General features: G+C 23.5%; 3 long non-coding RNA genes across 3 annotated transcripts; all 3 read right to left on the reverse strand.

Moving 5' to 3' along the window:
* Positions 1–1,980: 1,980 nt before the first annotated feature.
* Positions 1,981–2,525, reverse strand: LOC131656872 (uncharacterized). Its single transcript, XR_009300346.1, has 2 exons — positions 2,441–2,525; positions 1,981–2,306 (listed from the first exon to the last, which is right to left on the reverse strand). It is a non-coding gene; the product is annotated as an uncharacterized LOC131656872 (long non-coding RNA).
* A 3,163-nt stretch (positions 2,526–5,688) lies between these two features.
* On the reverse strand, positions 5,689–6,278 carry LOC131656873 (uncharacterized). The gene is made up of 2 exons (XR_009300347.1): positions 6,149–6,278; positions 5,689–6,014 (listed from the first exon to the last, which is right to left on the reverse strand). It is a non-coding gene; the product is annotated as an uncharacterized LOC131656873 (long non-coding RNA).
* A 3,118-nt stretch (positions 6,279–9,396) lies between these two features.
* LOC131656874 (uncharacterized) lies at positions 9,397–9,941 on the reverse strand. The gene is made up of 2 exons (XR_009300348.1): positions 9,857–9,941; positions 9,397–9,722 (listed from the first exon to the last, which is right to left on the reverse strand). It is a non-coding gene; the product is annotated as an uncharacterized LOC131656874 (long non-coding RNA).
* Between the last annotated feature and the right edge of the window lie 932 nt (positions 9,942–10,873).

Here is a 10,873-nt window from a genome sequence, read left to right on the forward strand (position 1 = left end):
TTTTATTTGTAAGGCTTTATAAGCCCCTGATTGCACTTTAATAGTAAGAAACATTTTTACTCTAATAGGATTAAGAAATTTTTTGCTTATTAGTTAGGCAATTCAATCCAATGTGGATTTGGCTTTGGTCGAATCCAAAAGACATGATTTTCTTTTGTTAATACATTTTTTTTAGTATTCTTTACCCGGTGGATATTGTGACTAACTTTCTATTTAACAATTTAGATTTGCACCTTTTTCTTTTTTACTATTCCCTTCGCTCACAATCGATGTCATCTTTGTAATTTTCACACATTTAAAAAAATATTAATTATGTTGATTTTAATGATAAAATGAATATCATTTACTAAAATAACATTATATATAATTGATAATGGGGTTGTTATATGAATTAAAATACAATAAATAAGATTAAGTTAGTGGAAATAAATAATAAATATCACATTGATATTCTAAAAGGAAAAATAATTTAAAACATATAAAAAGTGGAAAGAAAATACCTATGGTAAGACGGAGAGAGTAAGTTTTACTTTCTTTGGACTTTCTGATAAGATTTTTAATGAGGAAAATATTGTTAATGGTTTGTTCTCATGGATTTTGGTCTAAAGTTTATTTATCCTTATTTTATAAAAATAATTAGTAAAGCACCGGAAATGATAGGTGATAGTCGTGGAATGCTAACGAAGCTGAGATATCATATCATCGTATAATGATTCTACACTCTGACTTAGTTATTTCAAAATTTGTTTATCTAGTTATTTGATTTATTCATTTTTGATGATGTAACATCAAATATTTTGGATTTTACCTTCATTTAAAATTTTCCATGCTTCGTTTTAGTTTCCATTAAAATTCAACTTTAATTTACTATGGTGACCGTTTGACGAACTTTAAATAAGTACTTTTTAGTAATAAATTTTGAACATTTATGGTCCATTTGTTTTGGGTTTTTTTAAAAATAATTTTTATAGTGTTACATAGGACTTATTTGTTTTGTTTTTTTTTAAATAATTTTTATAATGTTATGTAATTTTGTGAAAATTATTTTTGCAAAGAAACTTTTCATAAAAGTTTCAAATGAAAATTTTGTTTAAATAATTATTCTTAATATGTGGTTCTAGGTATTTCATCTAGTTATGAAAAAAAATTGGATATCAAAATTTTAAAAAATCACTTAATTTTGAAGATATTTCAAATACAATTTTATAAAAATTATTTTTAAATTACAACTTTTTTTAAAAATTGTAATTTTGACTAAGTTTTGATCTTCAATAATGTGTGATTATGTTATTGGATGTCAAAATTAGTATTCATTTTTAAAAAAAAACGAATATAATTTTTTTTTAATATTTTGAAAAACAGTTTTGGAAAATCTATTTTCAAAAATATAAAAAAAATCTATTTTTTTAAAGCTGAAACAAACAGATTCATTATTTTATGAAACTTTTTTTTACAAAGAAACTTTTTATAAAAGTTTCAAATGAAAATTTTGTTTGAATAGTTATTTTTATAATGTGATTTTGGATAACTCATCTATTTATGGGATAAAAATTAGGATATCGAAATTTCAAAAAATTACTAAATTTTGAAGTTATTTCAAATAGATTTTCATAAAAATCATTTTTGAAATACAACTTTTTAATAAATTACGATTTTGACTAAGTTTTGGTCTTGAATAATGTATGTTTATGTTATAAGATGTCAAAATCATTTTAGAAAAAATGAATATAAAAAAACTTGTAATATTTTAAAAAAACGGTTTTGAAAAATCTATTTTCAAAATTATAAAGAAAATATCCATTTTAAAACTGAAACACACAGGCACTATAATTTTTTGTTGTTGTATGGTGTGCGGAGTGTGGCATTTTTCATATAAACCCAAAATGTGGTCATAAAATTGGGATTAATAATAACAATAATTTCCAAAACAAATTTGACATGTAGTCAATTTGAGTAACTTGGAAAATGAAATAATTCAAATTATGATAATCAAGTAATTTCATCTTATTTTTCTAAGAGTTGAATACAAAAGATGAAGCAGTCACACCCTTTCTTATTATGATTTTATGTATTATTCTCATCCAAATACAGCAACTAATTCATTATTCAGTTTGTAATTGAAGGTATTGGACTAGGAGTTTTATTGGTTGATGTTGGTGGAAGGTGTCTACATGCACAATGGTGGGCAACACATACGATCAGTGGGGGTGGACAGGGAAATCTTTGTCTAATACAATCTAGAGGTGTGTTACAGTTTGAGTCTAACTCCTCTGTCACTCTCATGGCATGCGATTCCATATACATATCTACATACACAAATGATACAAGAAAATAAGAACAATGTTGTATAAAACAAATATGAACAAGTTTATTGGCATACGAAGTGAAAAATAAAAAGACAATACATCAAAAAATTTCCAATAATAAATTAAGTTTAGACCTGATACAAGGATTAAAAATGCCAACAAAAATGCCAATTTCACTGAAGAATTTCTTGAAGTCTCCATTTTTTTTCATTGAATATGTTATTTAGAAGCATGTTTATATAGACTTGGTGAACTCATCTTTAACATTAAATATCATTGATTGATGCATATGAAAGAAAGTGTAAAAAGACTAAATAAGATTTACTACACTTTAAATATTTTAATATATGCATGTTGAAATAGACTTGAATTATAAAATATTATATTTAAAACTTTTCCTAAAAAATAATTATATCATATGTATATAAAAATTATAAATTTCAAAATTAATAAAAATATAGTCAAACGGTGCTCTCACTTTTAATTTTAAATAATTCTTAAATATTAAAAACATCCAGCATATATGATTTTAGAAGGAAAAGCTACATAGCTTTAATTAAAATATGTTCTTTAGAGTTTTTCATGTTTTGAGATGCATGCAATAAAATAAATTTAAATTAATTATATATTATATTTACGACATATACATTTTTGACACGTATTTATAACATATATGATAATGTTTAAGATATAGTCAAACGGTGCTTTCACTTTTAATTTTAAAAAATTCTAAAGAAATATCCATCATATATAATTTTAGAAGGAAAAAATTACATTTTTTTTATTAAAATGTGAACAATAGGGTTATTCATATCAATAAGATGGGAACACGTGTGCTTATAATATATATTAAAGTAAAAAAGTTTGAATTAAATAAATACTAAATATTATATTCATGACTTATACATTTTTATGCATGTATTTATGAGGAATTCTTGCATGGAAACACAACTAAATTCATATTTATAAACACATCTAATAAGAAGAGAGGAAAATTTAAATTTATTTTAATTATAATTTCTTTTTTAATTAAATGTATGGGATGGAATGGTTCTGATAATAAAGGAGAGACAATTTTCTATATATTATTTAATTAATTAAAAATTTATGATCAATTGTGTGTAAGACTATTTTTTATAGTTGTGTCTACCGAAGAATTTTCGTGTATTTTTTTTTTTGTTGGAATGAGGGCCTAGGCCCAAAAGAAAACACAACTACACAAAAGCAATTAGTGCTATTAGTTTAAGGGAGGGAATGTTGAAAGTGCTTAGCTTAGTTGTCATATTTTAGTAGTATTTATTTTTGTTAATAATTCCTACTAATTAGGAGTACTGATAGGATTGAATTGGTCTTCCCATGACTCACATGTGTATGTTAGTGGGGTGAGTTAGGTTAATTTCTTTTTATTTGTAAGGCTTTATAAGCCCCTGAATGCACTTTAATAGTAAGAAACATTTTTACTCTAATAGGATTAAGAAATTTTTTGCTTATTAGTTAGGCAATTCAATCCAATGTGGATTTGGCTTTGGTCGAATCCAAAAGACATGATTTTCTTTTGTTAATACATTTTTTTTTAGTATTCTTTACCCGGTGGATATTGTGACTAACTTTCTGTTTAACAATTTAGATTTGCACCTTTTTCTTTTTTACTATTCCCTTCGCTCACAATCGATGTCATCTTTGTAATTTTCACACATTTAAAAAAATATTAATTATGTTGATTTTAATGATAAAACGAATATCATTTACTAAAATAACCTTATTTATAATTGATAGTGGAGTTGTTATATGAATTAAAATACAATAAATAAGAGTAAGTTAGTGGAAATAAATAATAAATATCACATTGATATTCTAAAAGGAAAAATAATTTAAAACATATAAAAATTGGAAAGAAAATACATATGGTAAGACGGAGAGAGTAAGTTTTACTTTCTTTGGACTTTCTGATAAGATTTTTAATGAGGAAAATATTGTTAATGGTTTGTTCTCATGGATTTTTGTCTAAAGTCTATTTATCCTTATTGTATAAAAATAATTAGTAAAGCACCGGAAATGATAGGTGATAGTCGTGGAATGCTAACGAAGCTGAGATATCATATCATCGTATAATGATTCAACACTCTGACTTAGTTATTTCAAAATTTGTTTATCTAGTTATTTGATTTATTCATTTTTGATGATGTAACATCAAATATTTTGGATTTTACCTTCATTTAAAATTTTCCATGCTTCGTTTTAGTTTCCATTAAAATTCAACTTTAATTTACTATGGTGACCGTTTGACGAACTTTAAATAAGTACTTTTTAGTAATAAATTTTGAACATTTATGGTCCATTTGTTTTGGGTTTTTTTAAAAATAATTTTTATAGTGTTACATAGGACTTATTTGTTTTGTTTTTTTTTAAATAATTTTTATAATGTTATGTAATTTTGTGAAAATTATTTTTGCAAAGAAACTTTTCATAAAAGTTTCAAATGAAAATTTTGTTTAAATAATTATTCTTAATATGTGGTTCTAGGTATTTCATCTAGTTATGAAAAAAATTTGGATATCAAAATTTTAAAAAATCACTTAATTTTGAAGATATTTCAAATACAATTTTATAAAACTTATTTTTAAATTACAATTTTTTTTAAAAATTGTAATTTTGACTAAGTTTTGATCTTCAATAATGTGTGATTATGTTATTGGATGTCAAAATTAGTTTTCATTTAAAAAAAAAAACGAATATAATTTTTTTTTAATATTTGGAAAAACAGTTTTGGAAAATCTATTTTCAAAAATATAATAAAAATCTATTTTTTTAAAGCTGAAACAAACAGATTCATAATTTTATGAAACTTTTTTTTACAAAGAAACTTTTTATAAAAGTTTCAAATGAAAATTTTGTTCGAATAGTTATTTTTATAATGTGATTTTGGATAACTCATCTATTTATGGGAAAAAAATTAGGATATCGAAATTTCAAAAAATTACTAAATTTTGAAGTTATATCAAATAGATTTTCATAAAAATCATTTTTGAAATACAACTTTTTAATAAATTACGATTTTGACTAAGTTTTGGTCTTGAATAATGTATGTTTATGTTATAAGATGTCAAAATCATTTTAGAAAAAATGAATATAAAAAAACTTGTAATATTTTAAAAAAACGGTTTTGAAAAATCTATTTTCAAAATTATAAAGAAAATATCCATTTTAAAACTGAAACAAACAGGCACTATAATTTTTTGTTGTTGTATGGTGTGCTGAGTGTGGCATTTTTCATATAAACCCAAAATGTGGTCATAAAATTGGGATTAATAATAACAATAATTTCCAAAACAAATTTGACATGTAGGGAATTTGAATAACTTGGAAAATGAAATAATTCAAATTATGATAATCAAGTAATTTCATCTTATTTTTCTAAGAGTTGAATACAAAAGATGAAGCAGTCACACCCTTTCTTATTATGATTTTATGTATTATTCTCATCCAAATACAGCAACTAATTCATTATTCAGTTTGTAATTGAAGGTATTGGACTAGGAGTTTTATTGGTTGATGTTGGTGGAAGGTGTCTACATGCACAATGGTGGGCAACACATACGATCAGTGGGGGTGGACAGGGAAATCTTTGTCTAATACAATCTAGAGGTGTGTTACAGTTTGAGTCTAACTCCTCTGTCACTCTCATGGCCTGCGATTCCATATACATATCTACATACACAAATGATACAAGAAAATAAGAACAATGTTGTATAAAACAAATATGAACAAGTTTATTGGCATACGAAGTGAAAAATAAAAAGACAATACATCAAAAAATTTCCAATAATAAATTAAGTTTAGACCTGATACAAGGATTAAAAATGCCAACAAAAATGCCAATTTCACTGAAGAATTTCTTGAAGTCTCCATTTTTTTTCATTGAATATGTTATTTAGAAGCATGTTTATATAGACTTGGTGAACTCATCTTTAACATTAAATATCATTGATTGATGCATATGAAAGAAAGTGTAAAAAGACTAAATAAGATTTACTACACTTTAAATATTTTAATATATGCATGTTGAAATAGACTTGAATTATAAAATATTATATTTAAAACTTTTCCTAAAAAATAATTATATCATATGTATATAAAAATTATAAATTTCAAAATTAATTAAAATATAGTCAAACGGTGCTCTCACTTTTAATTTTAAATAATTCTTAAATATTAAAAACATCCAGCATATATGATTTTAGAAGGAAAAGCTACATAGCTTTAATTAAAATATGTTCTTTAGAGTTTTTCATGTTTTGAGATGCATGCAATAAAATAAATTTAAATTAATTATATATTATATTTACGACATATGCATTTTTGACACGTATTTATAACATATATGATAATGTTTAAGATATAGTCAAACGGTGCTTTCACTTTTAATTTTAAAAAATTCTAAAGAAATATCCATCATATATAATTTTAGAAGGAAAAAATTACATTTTTTTTATTAAAATGTGAACAATAGGGTTATTCATATCAATAAGATGGGAACACGTGTGCTTATAATATATATTAAAGTAAAAAAGTTTTAATTAAATAAATACTAAATATTATATTCATGACTTATACATTTTTATGCATGTATTTATGAGGAATTATTGCATGGAAACACAACTAAATTCATATTTATAAACACATCTAATAAGAAGAGAGGAAAATTTAAATTTATTTTAATTATAATTTCTTTTTTAATTAAATGTATGGGATGGAATGGTTCTGATAATAAAGGAGAGACAATTTTCTATATATTATTTAATTAATTAAAAATTTATGATCAATTGTGTGTAAGACTATTTTTTATAGTTGTGTCTACCGAAGAATTTTCGTGTATTTTTTTTTTGGTTGGAATGAGGGCCTAGGCCCAAAAGAAAACACAACTACACAAAAGCAATTAGTGCTATTAGTTTAAGGGAGGGAATGTTGAAAGTGCTTAGCTTAGTTGTCATATTTTAGTAGTATTTATTTTTGTTAATAATTCCTACTAATTAGGAGTACTGATAGGATTGAATTGGTCTTCCCATGACTCACATGTGTATGTTAGTGGGGTGAGTTAGGTTAATTTCTTTTTATTTGTAAGGCTTTATAAGCCCCTGAATGCACTTTAATAGTAAGAAACATTTTTACTCTAATAGGATTAAGAAATTTTTTGCTTATTAGTTAGGCAATTCAATCCAATGTGGATTTGGCTTTGGTCGAATCCAAAAGACATGATTTTCTTTTGTTAATACATTTTTTTTTAGTATTCTTTACCCGGTGGATATTGTGACTAACTTTCTGTTTAACAATTTAGATTTGCACCTTTTTCTTTTTTACTATTCCCTTCGCTCACAATCGATGTCATCTTTGTAATTTTCACACATTTAAAAAAATATTAATTATGTTGATTTTAATGATAAAACGAATATCATTTACTAAAATAACCTTATTTATAATTGATAGTGGAGTTGTTATATGAATTAAAATACAATAAATAAGAGTAAGTTAGTGGAAATAAATAATAAATATCACATTGATATTCTAAAAGGAAAAATAATTTAAAACATATAAAAATTGGAAAGAAAATACATATGGTAAGACGGAGAGAGTAAGTTTTACTTTCTTTGGACTTTCTGATAAGATTTTTAATGAGGAAAATATTGTTAATGGTTTGTTCTCATGGATTTTTGTCTAAAGTCTATTTATCCTTATTGTATAAAAATAATTAGTAAAGCACCGGAAATGATAGGTGATAGTCGTGGAATGCTAACGAAGCTGAGATATCATATCATCGTATAATGATTCAACACTCTGACTTAGTTATTTCAAAATTTGTTTATCTAGTTATTTGATTTATTCATTTTTGATGATGTAACATCAAATATTTTGGATTTTACCTTCATTTAAAATTTTCCATGCTTCGTTTTAGTTTCCATTAAAATTCAACTTTAATTTACTATGGTGACCGTTTGACGAACTTTAAATAAGTACTTTTTAGTAATAAATTTTGAACATTTATGGTCCATTTGTTTTGGGTTTTTTTAAAAATAATTTTTATAGTGTTACATAGGACTTATTTGTTTTGTTTTTTTTTAAATAATTTTTATAATGTTATGTAATTTTGTGAAAATTATTTTTGCAAAGAAACTTTTCATAAAAGTTTCAAATGAAAATTTTGTTTAAATAATTATTCTTAATATGTGGTTCTAGGTATTTCATCTAGTTATGAAAAAAATTTGGATATCAAAATTTTAAAAAATCACTTAATTTTGAAGATATTTCAAATACAATTTTATAAAAATTATTTTTAAATTACAACTTTTTTTAAAAATTGTAATTTTGACTAAGTTTTGATCTTCAATAATGTGTGATTATGTTATTGGATGTCAAAATTAGTATTCATTTTTAAAAAAAAACGAATATAATTTTTTTTTAATATTTTGAAAAACAGTTTTGGAAAATCTATTTTCAAAAATATAAAAAAAATCTATTTTTTTAAAGCTGAAACAAACAGATTCATTATTTTATGAAACTTTTTTTTACAAAGAAACTTTTTATAAAAGTTTCAAATGAAAATTTTGTTTGAATAGTTATTTTTATAATGTGATTTTGGATAACTCATCTATTTATGGGATAAAAATTAGGATATCGAAATTTCAAAAAATTACTAAATTTTGAAGTTATTTCAAATAGATTTTCATAAAAATCATTTTTGAAATACAACTTTTTAATAAATTACGATTTTGACTAAGTTTTGGTCTTGAATAATGTATGTTTATGTTATAAGATGTCAAAATCATTTTAGAAAAAATGAATATAAAAAAACTTGTAATATTTTAAAAAAACGGTTTTGAAAAATCTATTTTCAAAATTATAAAGAAAATATCCATTTTAAAACTGAAACACACAGGCACTATAATTTTTTGTTGTTGTATGGTGTGCGGAGTGTGGCATTTTTCATATAAACCCAAAATGTGGTCATAAAATTGGGATTAATAATAACAATAATTTCCAAAACAAATTTGACATGTAGTCAATTTGAGTAACTTGGAAAATGAAATAATTCAAATTATGATAATCAAGTAATTTCATCTTATTTTTCTAAGAGTTGAATACAAAAGATGAAGCAGTCACACCCTTTCTTATTATGATTTTATGTATTATTCTCATCCAAATACAGCAACTAATTCATTATTCAGTTTGTAATTGAAGGTATTGGACTAGGAGTTTTATTGGTTGATGTTGGTGGAAGGTGTCTACATGCACAATGGTGGGCAACACATACGATCAGTGGGGGTGGACAGGGAAATCTTTGTCTAATACAATCTAGAGGTGTGTTACAGTTTGAGTCTAACTCCTCTGTCACTCTCATGGCATGCGATTCCATATACATATCTACATACACAAATGATACAAGAAAATAAGAACAATGTTGTATAAAACAAATATGAACAAGTTTATTGGCATACGAAGTGAAAAATAAAAAGACAATACATCAAAAAATTTCCAATAATAAATTAAGTTTAGACCTGATACAAGGATTAAAAATGCCAACAAAAATGCCAATTTCACTGAAGAATTTCTTGAAGTCTCCATTTTTTTTCATTGAATATGTTATTTAGAAGCATGTTTATATAGACTTGGTGAACTCATCTTTAACATTAAATATCATTGATTGATGCATATGAAAGAAAGTGTAAAAAGACTAAATAAGATTTACTACACTTTAAATATTTTAATATATGCATGTTGAAATAGACTTGAATTATAAAATATTATATTTAAAACTTTTCCTAAAAAATAATTATATCATATGTATATAAAAATTATAAATTTCAAAATTAATAAAAATATAGTCAAACGGTGCTCTCACTTTTAATTTTAAATAATTCTTAAATATTAAAAACATCCAGCATATATGATTTTAGAAGGAAAAGCTACATAGCTTTAATTAAAATATGTTCTTTAGAGTTTTTCATGTTTTGAGATGCATGCAATAAAATAAATTTAAATTAATTATATATTATATTTACGACATATACATTTTTGACACGTATTTATAACATATATGATAATGTTTAAGATATAGTCAAACGGTGCTTTCACTTTTAATTTTAAAAAATTCTAAAGAAATATCCATCATATATAATTTTAGAAGGAAAAAATTACATTTTTTTTATTAAAATGTGAACAATAGGGTTATTCATATCAATAAGATGGGAACACGTGTGCTTATAATATATATTAAAGTAAAAAAGTTTGAATTAAATAAATACTAAATATTATATTCATGACTTATACATTTTTATGCATGTATTTATGAGGAATTCTTGCATGGAAACACAACTAAATTCATATTTATAAACACATCTAATAAGAAGAGAGGAAAATTTAAATTTATTTTAATTATAATTTCTTTTTTAATTAAATGTATGGGATGGAATGGTTCTGATAATAAAAGAGAGACAATTTTCTATATATTATTTAATTAATTTAAAATTTATGATCAATTGTGTGTAAGACTATTTTTTATAGTTGTGTCTACC

Source organism: Vicia villosa, linkage group LG3 (assembly GCF_029867415.1).
Source record: "Vicia villosa cultivar HV-30 ecotype Madison, WI linkage group LG3, Vvil1.0, whole genome shotgun sequence".
Taxonomy (NCBI): Eukaryota; Viridiplantae; Streptophyta; class Magnoliopsida; order Fabales; family Fabaceae; genus Vicia; species Vicia villosa.